This window comes from Monodelphis domestica, chromosome 8 (genome assembly GCF_027887165.1).
Source record: "Monodelphis domestica isolate mMonDom1 chromosome 8, mMonDom1.pri, whole genome shotgun sequence".
In the NCBI taxonomy this organism is placed as follows: domain Eukaryota; kingdom Metazoa; phylum Chordata; class Mammalia; order Didelphimorphia; family Didelphidae; genus Monodelphis; species Monodelphis domestica.
Genome location: NC_077234.1, coordinates 72,508,895 through 72,522,658, shown reverse-complemented (window position 1 = coordinate 72,522,658; position 13,764 = coordinate 72,508,895).

Below are 13,764 nucleotides of genomic sequence, written 5' to 3'. Positions count from 1 at the left end.
GCTTCTTAGTATTTGAGTGCCAAAATAATTCTTAAGAGATTTGAACTTCAAACTAGTTAGCAGAGAACAAGCATGTTTTAAATATTAAGGGAATTTTCAGTTCTTGAAATAAGGAGACATGAGTTCAAGACCTAACTCTGATTTACAATGGCAACTTATTTCACCTATTTTTAGACAGTGTTCTCATTTTTAAAACAGAGATAATGTTACTTGTGCTATCTACTTCCCAAGATTGCTGTAATCCTTTGTTTACAACAACAAAACACTTTGTATACCTTAAAGAAGCATGAGTCAGGATCACACTAAATTGATGGTGTTGAAAATGAGAATAACCTAGAAAATTAATAATTGTTAATTTGGATATGGGGGTTAATTACACTGATTTTTAAAAATATTTATCCCCAATTACATGTAAAAATACTTTTTAACATTAAAAAAAACTGAGTTCCAAATTCTCTTTCCCTTCTAGGGAGCAGCATTAAGCAATTTGATGTAGATTTTACATGAACTGAACTGATTTTGAAAAATTATTTACTTAGAATGTTTTTCCATGGTTACATGATTCATGATTTTCCCACCCTTCTTCCCTCCCCCTTCCCCTAGCTAACAAGCAAATCCACTTGGTTATACATTTATCATTGTTCAAAACCTATTTCCAAGTTATTCACATTTGCAATGGAGTGATGCCAAAACCGCAATCATATCCCCATCGAACCATGTGATCACACAAATGGTTTTCTTCTGTGTTTCTATTCCCACAGTTCTTTCTCTGGATGTGGATAGTGTTCTTTCCCATAAGTTGCTATGGATTGTCCTGGATCATTGCATTGCTGCTAGTATAGAAATTTGTTACATTCGATTGTTCCATAGTATCACTCCTTGTGTACAACATTCTCTTGGTTCTGCTACTTTCATTCTGTATCAATTCTGAGAGGTCTTTCCAGTTCCATTGAATTCCTCCAGTTCATTATTCCTTTCAACACAACAGTATTCCATCACTATCAGATACAACAACTTGCTCAGCCATTCCCCAATTGATGGACACCCCCTCATTTTCCAATTTTTTTGCCACCACAAAAAGTGTGGCTACAACTATTTTTGTACAAGTATTTTTCCTTATTATCTCTTTGAGGTACAAACCCAGCAGTGGTATGGTTGGATCAAAGGGAAGACATTCATTTAAAGCCCTTTGTGCATAATTCCAAATTGCCCTCCAGAATGGTTGTCCCAATTTTGCCACTTCCCCTCCAACATTTAACGCTTTCCTTTGCTGCCATATTGGCCATCTGCTAGGTGTGAGGTGGTACCTTCAGAGCTGTTTTGATTTGCAATCCTCTAATCAGGAGGAATTTAGAACACTTTTTCATGTGTTTACTGATAGTTTTGATTTCATCATGTGAAAACTACCTATTCATGTCCTTTGACCATTTGTAAATTGAGGAGTGGCTTGATTTTTCGTAAATTTGACTTAGTTCATTATATATTTGGGAAATTAAACCTCTGTCAGAAAGTTTTGTTATAAAAATGTTTTCCCAGTTTGTTGCTTTCCTTCTAATTTTGGTTGCATTAGTTTTGCTTATATAAAACTTTTTAAATTTGATATAATCAAAGTCATTCATTTTACATTTTGAAATGTTCTCTATCTCTTGCTTGGTCTTAATTCCTTCCTTTCCCACAGATATGATAGGTATACTGTTCTATGTTTACCTAGTTTATTTATGATTTTTATATTTTTTGTATTTAAGTCATTTAGTCATTTTGAATTTATCTTGGTATAGAGTATGAGATGTTGATCTAAACATGATTTTTCCTATACTGTTTTCCAATTTTCCCAGCAAGTTTTGTCTGATAGTGGAATTGCCCTTATTTTTAATGATTACATTCCAATAAAAAAACACTGGATAAAAAAAACTTTATAAAATTCTACTAATACTAAATACTAATAATAGCTAAAATTTCTCTTTACCTAGTAATGGTTATAAGGCACTTTCCTCACAGCAACTTTATGAGGTTAATAGGTCAAGTATTATGACCTTATTTTAGAGGTGAAGAAACTAAGCATTCTATGTGCTGGTCAAATTGGCCTAATGGCTGTTGTCCAGACTTGGCACTTCATTTCTTGCCTATGGGCTTTTGCCCAGGCTATCTTTCATACCTAGAAAATATTGCCTGCTCCCTGCTTCTCAGAATCCCTAGCTTCCTTCAAGGTTCAGCTCATAGAAAACCACCTTTAACGATCTCACTGTTTCTTAATGATCTTTGACATATTCAGATTTATTTAATATCATGATAAATTCCCTCCCCCACCAAAAAAATGTAAACTCCTTTTAATATTTTCCTAATTAAATATAAAAACACATTTTAAACTTTTAAAAAGTTTAGTTCCAAATTCTCTCCCACACTCATCCCTCCTTTGCATGAACAATCATGTGAAATAACAAAAAAATAACATAAAATAAAATAAACTCATTGAAAACAGGAACTGGTTTTTGTTTTGCCTTTAAATTTCCAATGCTTAGTAGAGTACCTGGCTATTAAGGAAACCCTTAATAAATACTTATTTGAATAGATTGCAATGAAGTCATCCTCTTTGATAATGATACTGATAATGATAGTAATAGTATTTACATAGTACTTTAAGGGTTGTGACACAATTTAAAAGTATCATTTCCATTTTAACTGCACAACAACCTTGGAAGACAGGTGCTATTATTAGTCACATTTTATAGATGAGGAAACTGAAGCAGACAGAAGCTGGAATGCTTTGGTTATTGGAAGACCCATAAGGATTTTGTACAACTTCAGTTTGTCCTCAAAAAGAAGAAATAAAATCAAACTAAAGAAATCTGATTAACTCCTCTGGTTTGTTTGGATTCTGGGTTAATGGGATTTGTGTGGCAAATTTATTTTATTGTACATATCATTGAATAGTAAAATTGTATAATGCCAGCACAGGAAGGGGCCAAAAATGTCATATATTCTAAACCCCATCTTTTATTTTTTTTAATTTTTTAAAAAACCCTTGCCTTCAGTCTTGGAATCAATACTGTGTATTGATACTTCCAAGGCAGAAGAGTAGTAAGGAGGTCTAGTGACTTGCCCAGGGTCACATAGCTGGGAAGTGTCTGAGGTCATATTTTAACCTAGGACCTCCCATCTCTAGGCCTGGTTCTCAATCCACTGAGCTACCCAGCTGCCCCCTAAAACCACATCTTTTAAAGATGTTCTGGGAAAAGTCCTAGAGAAGACAAGTAAAGAACTGAGATGTCCAAGATTGCAGTGCAGAACAGAGATTGGAACCCAGGTCTCCTTCCCCCAGGTCTGAACTCTTTCCATCACACCTTGTTGTGCCCTAAGTATAAAAACAGCAAAAAAAGTAAAAAATGTGATGCTTTGGGGCATTTTCATGCCACCAGAAGATTTCTGTACCAAGGAGAGTTTTCAGTAATGGCCTTGGCCAACCTGTCTTATACTACTGTTAGGAGTTTTTCATATGGGTCATAAAAATAAAATATGAGTGATAATGAATAGTAGCAATTGACTAGAACCATCACATGAAAATCATGGACCAATTAACCTTTATTAGACAAAGCAAAAATAGATGAATAGGCCAGTTTGTCTGAGGGGATAACACAACAGAAATTGCCTAGTGAGCCTGATCTCCTTTAGGACAAAGACTGTTGGGAGGTTGTGTCCTTAGCACCCAACACCATGGCTTGAACACAGAAGATACTTTAAAATTTTTGCTTGGATTGAATTAAATTGAAAAGCTGAATATAAGTATACAGATGTCCTTCCTCTGGCAGTTACCATGATTTTTACCATGAAATACTATCTTGAACATGGCACCACACCTCTCCGATGTCCCTTCTGTCTTCATCTGCTCTTTGACTGAGCCGCCATTCCTAAGATATTTGTTAATGGAGCCTGCCAACTGTCATCTGTTAGGTTGCCTAGGGGATGTGGGCACCAAACAGAAAGGACTAGAAGCTGCTGAGGAATGAAGAAGTATGGGAAATGAACACATATATTTGCAGGGAGTAGAGTGTTGGAGAGGAGGAGGCTATGATACATGAGGCAGAGAGGAATATGGGTAAATGGAAGCTAACTTCATGTCATAGATTCCAGAAGTAATGCTCCTTCTCCAAAGCTATGGCCTCACAGGATTTTGACTTCTGGATTCACATCAAAGACTCCTCTAGAGATTTATTGTTCCCAAACTTCACGACTAATGGAAAACAGACTTTGATGAAGTATCTAATCTACCTCTCCACCCTCGCTTACAGTTAAGGTACATTTGCCTGGAAGTATTCTACATAGGACTCTCTCCCTAAGCTTTCCTTCATTCCTCACTAGTTGCTGGATTTTGTATTCTGACTAAAATACAGGGAGATGGACTTATGAGAAAGAATGCTATCCACTTCAAGATATGCAAAAGAAAAACATATGATTGATCATATGGTTCAATGGGTATTTGATGGGGGTTTGGGCTTTAAATGATCACTCTATAGGAGATATGAATAATATGGAAATAGGTTTTGAACAATGATACATGTATAACCCAGTGGAATTGCTCTTTAGCTCTGGGAGCAGGGAGGGTAGAGGAGACAGAAAGATCATGAATCATGTAACCATGGGAAATATTCTAAATAAATAATTTTAATTTTAAAAATAAAAAATGAAATACAGGGAGATGGAATAGAGAGTGAGGCGGATAGCATACAACTCATCTTTCAGTGTCTGATTCATTACAACTTCCCTTCCTGACACATTCAGTTATCTATGGCTGATGGTGAAGATCCAGGAGGGCAGGGTCTCATAGACCAACTATCAGAGTTAGAAGGGACCTTAAAGATCATTCAATTGAGAATTGGGATTCCCTCTATAGAGGAGATCCAGAAAACCTAGGGAAGAAACTGCCTTGCCCAAGTCCACAGAGCAAGTTAATAGAAGAGCCTTGTCTCTTGATTCCCATCGACTGTTCTCTCCAGGGCATCACATTGATATCATTGGTAGAAATAAGGACTTTGACACATCTAGACCCTAACTGCTTGATCTGATTTGCTTGTTAATGTGAAGAATGGACACTAGCCAATTTAATAGACATCTGATCTCCTGTAAGAGAGCCAGGTGAAATAGGGAATTATCTACGTGATCTAAGAAGAATAATCCCCTTCCCACAAGCATCTAGTTAATAGACATTATTTAAATTATGTTTAAGGGGGAGAAATGTACCAAGTTCTTAAAACTTAAATGTGAATGAGTTTATTACCGCCACTCAGGTAGAGCGTGTGGCAGCTGGAGGGCGGGGGGCACAGGGTGCTGTCACCATGAGAGCACTGAGTGCCTCAGATTCCACTATATGGAACATCCATATTTGTTATCCTCTCCCTAAATTTGAAAATGAGCTACCTACCACCATAGAAGGCAGTGATGGAGACTGAGTACAGATTGAAACATACCAGTTTTCACTCCATTTCCTTCATGTTTTTTTTTCTTATATAAGCAATGTGTGCCTTCTTTCACAACAGGGAAATTTGTATTGTATGAGAGCTCATGTGTAACTTGTATCGTACTGCCAGTCATCTCAAAGAGGAGGGAGGGATGGGAAGGAGGGAGAGAATGTGGATCACAAAGTGCCAGAAAACAATTATTAAAAATGGATCTACATGTAATCTGGGGAAATAGAACTTCAAAAAAGAAAGAAAAATGAGCACAACCATTCTGGAAAGTAATTTGGAATTATATATACAAAATGCATGTCCCTCGACCCAGCTAGACCACCATTATACCAGTACCTAAAAGAGATCATAGAAATAAGACAAGGTGCTGTATGTAGAAAAATATATGTGGTGGTTCTTTTCTTGGTGGCAAAAACAAAAACAAAATAAAAAGTAGGAAACAAGGGAATGCCCACCAATTGATGAATGATTGAATTTTGTGTAATAATAATTATTATAAGGTATAGTGTGACCCCAAAATCTTAATACAGTTTTAAATTTTAATGATTTTAAAGTTCTCTAAGGTTTTGGTCTTAGTCTAAGACTAAAGTCCTATGGATTGAAGGTATAATTAAGAGTAAAATTTGAAGGAAGATCAGGGGTTGAAAAAGAATAAGGGAGCATGGAGAGAGAAGAGGTCATTCTACCTAGTAGTTACTACTTCCCACTTCCCCCCTCCCCATGATATTTCATTGATTTTCTCATCTCTATAGTCTTTGGTCCTGCCTTATCTTGCCCTGGAACAAAATCTCCACCCTAAGAATTTTGTCCTCTGCTCCCTCAGACTTAACTTGACCCATAACACTTATGAGAGTCCTATGAGACACAACACCAATAACAACAGTGTGCATTTATTTAGGGCTGTAAAGTTTATACAGTATTTTTCATAGATTATTCCTATTTTATATTAAGGAAATTGAATCAAATAGGGTTAAGCAACTTGCCCAGAGTCATACAACTAGCAAGTGTATGAGTCTTGATTTGAACTCAGCTCTTCCTGACTCAAATTGTGTGACTCTAGTCACTCCACCAGTGAGAACACTTGTGGGGAGAAATAACAAGGTCTCCTTTGTGTTCCTTACTGGGGGGTTAGGAGCTCAGGGTCTCCCCTTTGTATAACTGCATGAAAGATGTTTTATTTTCAAGACATCTACAGTATCAGCCCCAATACAGACCACCTCTCTAAGCAATGACTCAGAATAGATTTAAGAAAAGAGGATGACAGGAGCATCTGGCAGTGTCTCTTGTACCAGGATTCCAAAGGAGGGCTTTGGAATCCACCTGCAGCCAAAGATTGGAAAAACCAGGCCATTGTCAAAAAGAGACAGAATCTCAGATCAAGGGGTCCCAGCCACTAAAGGCATATGCCAGGCAGGTTAAGACATTTTCAAATGGGAAAGAGAGAGGGCTCTTTGTTCCCCTAAGGCTGCATCTCATTAGGTGGTAGTACACTGTTTTCCATCAGCTGCCTCTGAATTACAGTCCATCTGGTTCTGTGGGGTCATTCTACTGTCTTTAAAATATTTGTTCTCATTTCTTTGCAGGGGCACAAAGTAACCTAGTTGACTGCTAGGTCCCTGCCAAGGCCAGACTGGGGTCTGGTCCCAGTCCATCAATGCTGAGAGGAAAGCTCAAAAGACCTGGAAGGACAAGACATGTACTCTCTTCCCCACTCCTGTGAGAAGAGGAAACGTCTTGCTGCCTAGAGACAGGAAGCAGGATGAGATGACCTCCAGCAGGAACTGTACAACTCTCTGACTGTAATAATGCCTACTATTTGTTTAGACTTTAAGGTTTACAAAGCACTTTTCTCATAATAACCCTGAAAAGTAGGAATAGAAAATATTATCACCCCCATTCCTGGAAACTAAGGCTCAGTGACCCAAGGTCCCATGGCTCATGTATATCTGAAGGAAGATTTGAATGGAGTAGGTGCAGTGGATAGAGAGTCAGATCTGGAATCAGGAAGATTCAACTTCCTGAGCTAAAATATGGTCTCTGACAGCAGATGTATGACACCTGAGCAAATCCCCAAGTCCTTTTGCCTCAGTTTCCTTTTCTGTAAAATGAGCTGGAGAAAGGAAATGGCAAACCACACTAGTACCTTTACCAAGACACAACTGAAACAATTGGACCACAACAAAACAAACTCTTTACTCGAAACCCAGCACTCTAGGATCATAAATCTAGACCTGGAAGGGACCTCAGAGGGTTGATATTTCAGCCTCTTCATTTTAAAGATACCAAGGAGTTTAAGTGACATCTCCAGTGCCACACAGGTGACACTAAGCATAAGAGGTGGGATTGGAACCTAGGCTCTCTGATTTTAGTCATTACTCTTCCAACTACTCTATAATGCCTCTAAATACCATTATGTTTATTTAGGATAATTTCACCTTGCTAGACCTCAGTTAAATTAATTAAATTCTATTAATAGCATTATGCTGTAATATACTTTTATGCTACCTTCCCAGGACTGTTGTGCAATAGTGAGAGAAAATATAATATTATGGAAAGAATGTTAGATTTGATGTTAGGGGTTCTGGGCTTGAATCTCAGCTTTCCTATATAAGTTATGGTCAGTTATTTCCTCTATGTGGGCCTCTATTTCTTCCTCTTTAAAATAAAAGGGTTCAACTAATTAATTGGAAAGGTCTCTTTCTTTATCACTGGCAGTATTCCATGCACGGAACTCTCTCCTTTCATGTCGCTGTCTCCTGGCTTCCCTGGCATCCTCCAAATACTAACTAATATTCTACCTTCTAATAGGAGCCTCTCTTCATCCCCCATAATGCTACTGGCTTCCTTCTATTGATTATCTCCAAGAGATCCTATGCATGCCTTATTCCTACATAATTGTTCATATGATGTCTCCCTCCACTGACTGTGAAATGCCTAAGAGCTGTTTTTGTCTTTGTGACCCAAGCACTTAGCACAGTGGCTGGCACATAATTAATGCTTGTTGACTGTTGTTGACTCCCATCTCTAAGTCTTCTCACTTTGGAAGCCTTAAAGCATTAAACAAAATATGAGCTTTTATTACTACATTTTGAAGAAATGAACGACTGTCAAGAATATAAAAGATGATTAGGCAGGAAACAATGAATCTTTAGTCAACTCATATTCATAAAGTGCCCATAGGGTACCAGCTGTTCCTCATCTCCAGCAGGGGACAAACAAAGAGGAAATAGGTTTAAGATACAGCATGTGGGATTAGGGTTGGTCATTTGGAAGGATTTCCAGACACTGAGCACTTGTTAATACTGGGTGACCAAGGGAAGTCATGGAATTCCCTTCTCTGGAGGACTTTAAAAAAAAAAAAGGAGAGTCCCTTCCATCTGGAATGGTTTAGGTGTGGCTCTGGGAGGAGACAGGGGACTGGAGCAAATGACCTCTCTAGATCTAATCCAGTTGGGAGAAGTCTACAAAGTCAAAACTGAGTCTGCAAATACCTCCTCACTTATATGTACAGAAACATGAAACAGTTATAATTTTAACTCTAGAAAACAAAAGAAGTATGGGAGTGGAAAAAGGGGATGGTGGCAGACATTACTTTATAACAATTGTTCATGTTCACACTTTAAGGTTTGCAAACTCCTTTCCTCCTAACATTTTTCTTTCTTTCTTTCTTTCTTTCTTTCTTTCTTTCTTTCTTTCTTTCTTTCTTTCTTTCTTTCTTTCTTTCTTTCTTTCTTTCTTTCTTTCTTTCTTTCTTTCTTTCTTTCTTTCTTTCTTTCTTTCTTTCTTTCTTTCTTTCTTTCTTTCTTTCTTTCTTTCTTTCTTTCTTTCTTTCTTTCTTTCTTTCTTTCTTTCTTTTCTTTCTTTCCTTTTCTTTTCTTTCTTTCTTTCTTTTCTTTTCTTTTCTTTCTTTCTTTCTTTCTTTCTTTCTTTCTTTCTTTCTTTCTTTCTTTCTTTCTTTCTTTCTTTCTTTCTTTCTTTCTTTCTTTCTTTCTTTCTTTCTTTCTTTCTTTCTTTCTTTCTTTCTTTCTTTCTTTCTTTCTTTCTTCCTTTCTCTTTTGTACAATTCTTACATTTCTATCTTAGAATCAATACAGTGTGTTGATTCCAAAGCAGAAGAGGGTAAGGGTTAGGCAATGAGAATTAAGTAACTCACTCAAGATCACAAAAATAAGGGTCCTGGGTCAGATTTGAATTCAGGACCTCCCATCTCTAGACCTGGCTCTCAATCCATTGAACCACTCAGCTGCCCCTTAGGGACTCTTTCAAACTGAATTAAGCTTATTGTCATATACATAGCAGGCACCTAATAAATATTTGTCATATTCAAAAGAATAACATGTGTTATTATCCTGAATTTAAAAGTTGAAACTAGACTGGGAGAAATGAGTTTACTTTTCCAAACATCCCCAATAATGTCTCCAAAGTGCTGGTAAATGGCACAGCTGAATATAAAACTCAGATTTCCTGACTCATTCTAGAACTTTTTTCACTCTACCTGGCTACTTACTTGACTTCCTAAAGTACCACCTACAAGTAAAGAGTTAAAAAAATTGTTCTTTCTTTTTCTATTCATATCTCTATTCTTCCAACCATTGTATAACCAACCTCCCTAAAACTATCATATTTTTTTCTTCTGGTTTGTGAATATTAGTAGCTAAAACAAATTATTGGAATTGTTTTTTTTCAAGGCTGACCCCTAAATATTTTCCACTCCACTGATAACCGAGATTACACCATTTGGAATAGGCATGTGTATTGCCTCTGCCAGGAGTCCTCATTGAAAATGTACGTAACTGTGGCACAATTGACATGATGGGTTAGAAAGAAGCAATGAAGTTGAGCTCTCATCCATAACTCTTCTAAACACATTTATAAAATAAACCTAACTTAATCCTGGTGGAGAAATATCAGGAAATTCACAAAGAGTCCTTTGTCCAGGCTGGGTTGGCACAGGGAAGAAAAAAAAGACAGATCTGCAAACTCTAGAGGCAGTGCCAAGACAGGAGCATGGGATGTGGAATATTCCAATGATCAGGGAAGGGTTATATATCCTCACACATTGTCCAAAAAGAAGCCATAGAATCACACTGGGGTATTCCCAGATGGCACTTGAACAGGTGTCTTCTGGCAACCTTGTGACCCATTATCCAACTGGGTCTCAGATCTGAAGTGGAGTGAGGAGGAGACTTGGACCAGGTGTTATCTTTCCAAGACAGGGTGATGACCAAGCTCAGAACAGTGTCTCATATCCAGTACCTAGCTCAGTTTGAAGAATGATAACTTTGGTGAGAGTTCCAGGACAAAAGGGAGCTGAGATTCTGCCATTTTGAATTAACAAAGCTCTCCAACTGGCAAGTAAGGGCAGAATCTATTAGACAAAATTAGTCTAATTTTGTTCTGACTCAAACACAGGTCAAAAAATTATTTGAAGAACTCAGACGGGGACAACAATCAAACTTTGCACTGGCTCAGATTCCATTGGAAGCAATCAAAACTTCTAAGTACTCAATGTGATCCTTAGATCTGGAATAACATGGCACTCAGTACCCTAAGAAAAAAGCACAACAGGGCCTTTCCTCCAGAAATGGGGCAGAGCCTAGCCCTAAAATCAAGTCTGAAGTCAAGAAACAGATTGGAAACATGAGTAAAATAATAATAGTAATCTCACCATAGGGAGCTAGTAATGAAGATGTTATTGGGGATGTTTGGAAAAGTAAACTCATTTCTCCCAGTCTAGTTTCAACTTTTAAATTTAGGATAATAACACATACTATTTTTCTGAGACAACAAAAAGGGACATTTAAGACACAAATACAGAAGGGGGGAAAAGGCTCCAAAACATCTACAAGGATTGCCTCAGAGAAAAACACAAATTGGGCTTAAAAACAACTGGAATTCCTGGAAGAGATGGAGCAAGTATTTATAAAAGAATTTGAAATGTTTTTATAAATGGAATGAAAGAACTTGAAGAAAACATTAGAAAGGAAATGAGAACTAAGGAAGAGTTGGAAAGGGAATTAATAGATTTGTACAAGAAGTACAAAATTTTGTCTAAGCAATAAACTTCCTAAAAAATCTGATTCACCAAACAGAAGTCAATGACACCATGAGACATAAGAAATATCAAAACAAAGTCAAAAGGCTGAAAAAATGGAAGAAAATGCATAGTGTCTCACAGAAAAAACAATTAACTTAGTCCAACCATTCTGGATGACAATTTGAAACTATGTCCCCAAAAGACTAGAAAGCTGTGCATGTCCTTTGACCTAGCAATACTACTACTAGATCTGAAACCCAAAGAAAGTAAAGAAAAAGGAAAAAGACCCATATGTACAAGAATATTTATTTCAGTTCTTTCTGTGGTGGCAAAAAAAATACAAAGTTGAGAAGATGTCCATCAATTTGGGAATGGAATATAGACCAAAAATGTAAAAGTCTATGGACTACCCCTTTATGGTAAATCTTTTTGCATATCAAATCATACATATTTCATATCATACATACATATTTCACATCTCACCACATCATTACAATCAGCTTACTTCCCCACACTCTTTTAGAAATTCTTTTTGAACTCTTCCAGAAATTCTTTTCTCCCCAACTATAACCAATATTTGGCTTTTTAAAAATTCACTTTCATATAGAAATCATTTTTAACATTTGCTATTTGACATTTTGTGATTTAGATTTTCTCCTTCCCTCCCTCAAGCACCATCCTCCTTAAGGTAATAAATAGTCTGATATAGATTATACCAGTGCCACCATGCAATATATATTTCCATATTCCTCATATTGTGAAAGAACATACTTATCACACATACAAGAAAAAACTCATGAAGGCAATAAAGTGAAAAACAGAATGTTTCAATTTGTAATCAGACTCAAACATTTCCTTCTTTGACTTTGGATAGCATTTTTCATCATGAGTCCCTTGGGGTTATCCTAGAACCATGAATTGCTGATAATAATTTAGTCTTGCACAGTCGATCATCATACAATATTGTTGTTACTATATATACTGTTGTCTTTCTGGTCACTTCATTCTGCAGTTCATTTAAGTCTTTCCGGGTTTTTTTCTATACACTTCCTATTTGTCTTTTCTTATGGCACAATAGTATTCTATTACAACTCTATACCATAGCTTGTTCGGCCATTCCCCAAATGATGGACATTACCTCATTTCCATTTCTTTGTCACTACAAAAAGAGCTTCTATTAATACTTTTATGCAAGTAAGTTCTTTTCTCCTATCTTTGATGTCTATTGGATAACACATTTAGTAGTTGTATTGCTGGATCAAAGAATATGTATTGTTTTATGACCTTTTAGGTGTGGTTCCAGACTGCTCTCAAGAAAGGTTGGATCAGTTCACAATTCCAATGTATTAGTGTCCCAGTTTTCCCACATCCCTTCCAACATTTATCCTTTTCCTCTTTGGTCATATTAGCCAAGCTGATAGGTGTGAGGTGGTGTTTTGTAGTTGTTTTAATTTGCATTTCTCTAATTAATAATGATTTGGAACATTTTTAATATGACTATCAATAGTTTGAATTTCTTCAGCTGATAAATGCCTGGTTGTACCCTTTGACCATTTTCCAATTGGTGAGTGCTTCATATTCTTATACATTTGATTCATTTCCCTATATATTTGAGAAATGAGGCCTTTGTCAGATACTTGCTATGAAAATTTTTTTCCCAGATTTTTGTTTCCCTTCTAATCTTGATTGCATTGGTTTTGTTTGAATAATTTTTTTAATTTAATATAATCAGAATTATTGATTTCACTTCTCTGGAAGTTCTCTATATATTGTTTGATCTTAAATTCTTCCCTCATCCATAAATCTGACAGGTAAACTATTCCATGTTTCCCTAATTTCTTTAAGGTATCACCTTTATTTCTAGATCAAGTATCCATTTTGACTTTATCTTGATATATAGTGTGAGATATTGGTCTACACCTAGTTTCCTCCATATTGTTTTCTAGTTTTCCAGCAGCTTTTATCAAAAAGTAAGTTCTTCCCCCCAAATGGCTGGATCTTTGGATTTATTGAACACTAATTACTATGGATATGTCAATCTCCTAACCTATTCTATTGATCTACTACTCTAATTAACTGCATTTCCCTCCAACTTATTTTCCCCCTGTTTGTCCTTCTCCCCCTCTTCTTCCAGACTTTCTCTGTTCACAAATGTTTTGCTTCTGAGTACCATCACCACCACACCACCACCCTGTGCATGGTCTCTTTTTTCCATCACCATCTTCTCTTATTTCCCTCTCTCCTTCTTATCTTTAGGGTAAAGTA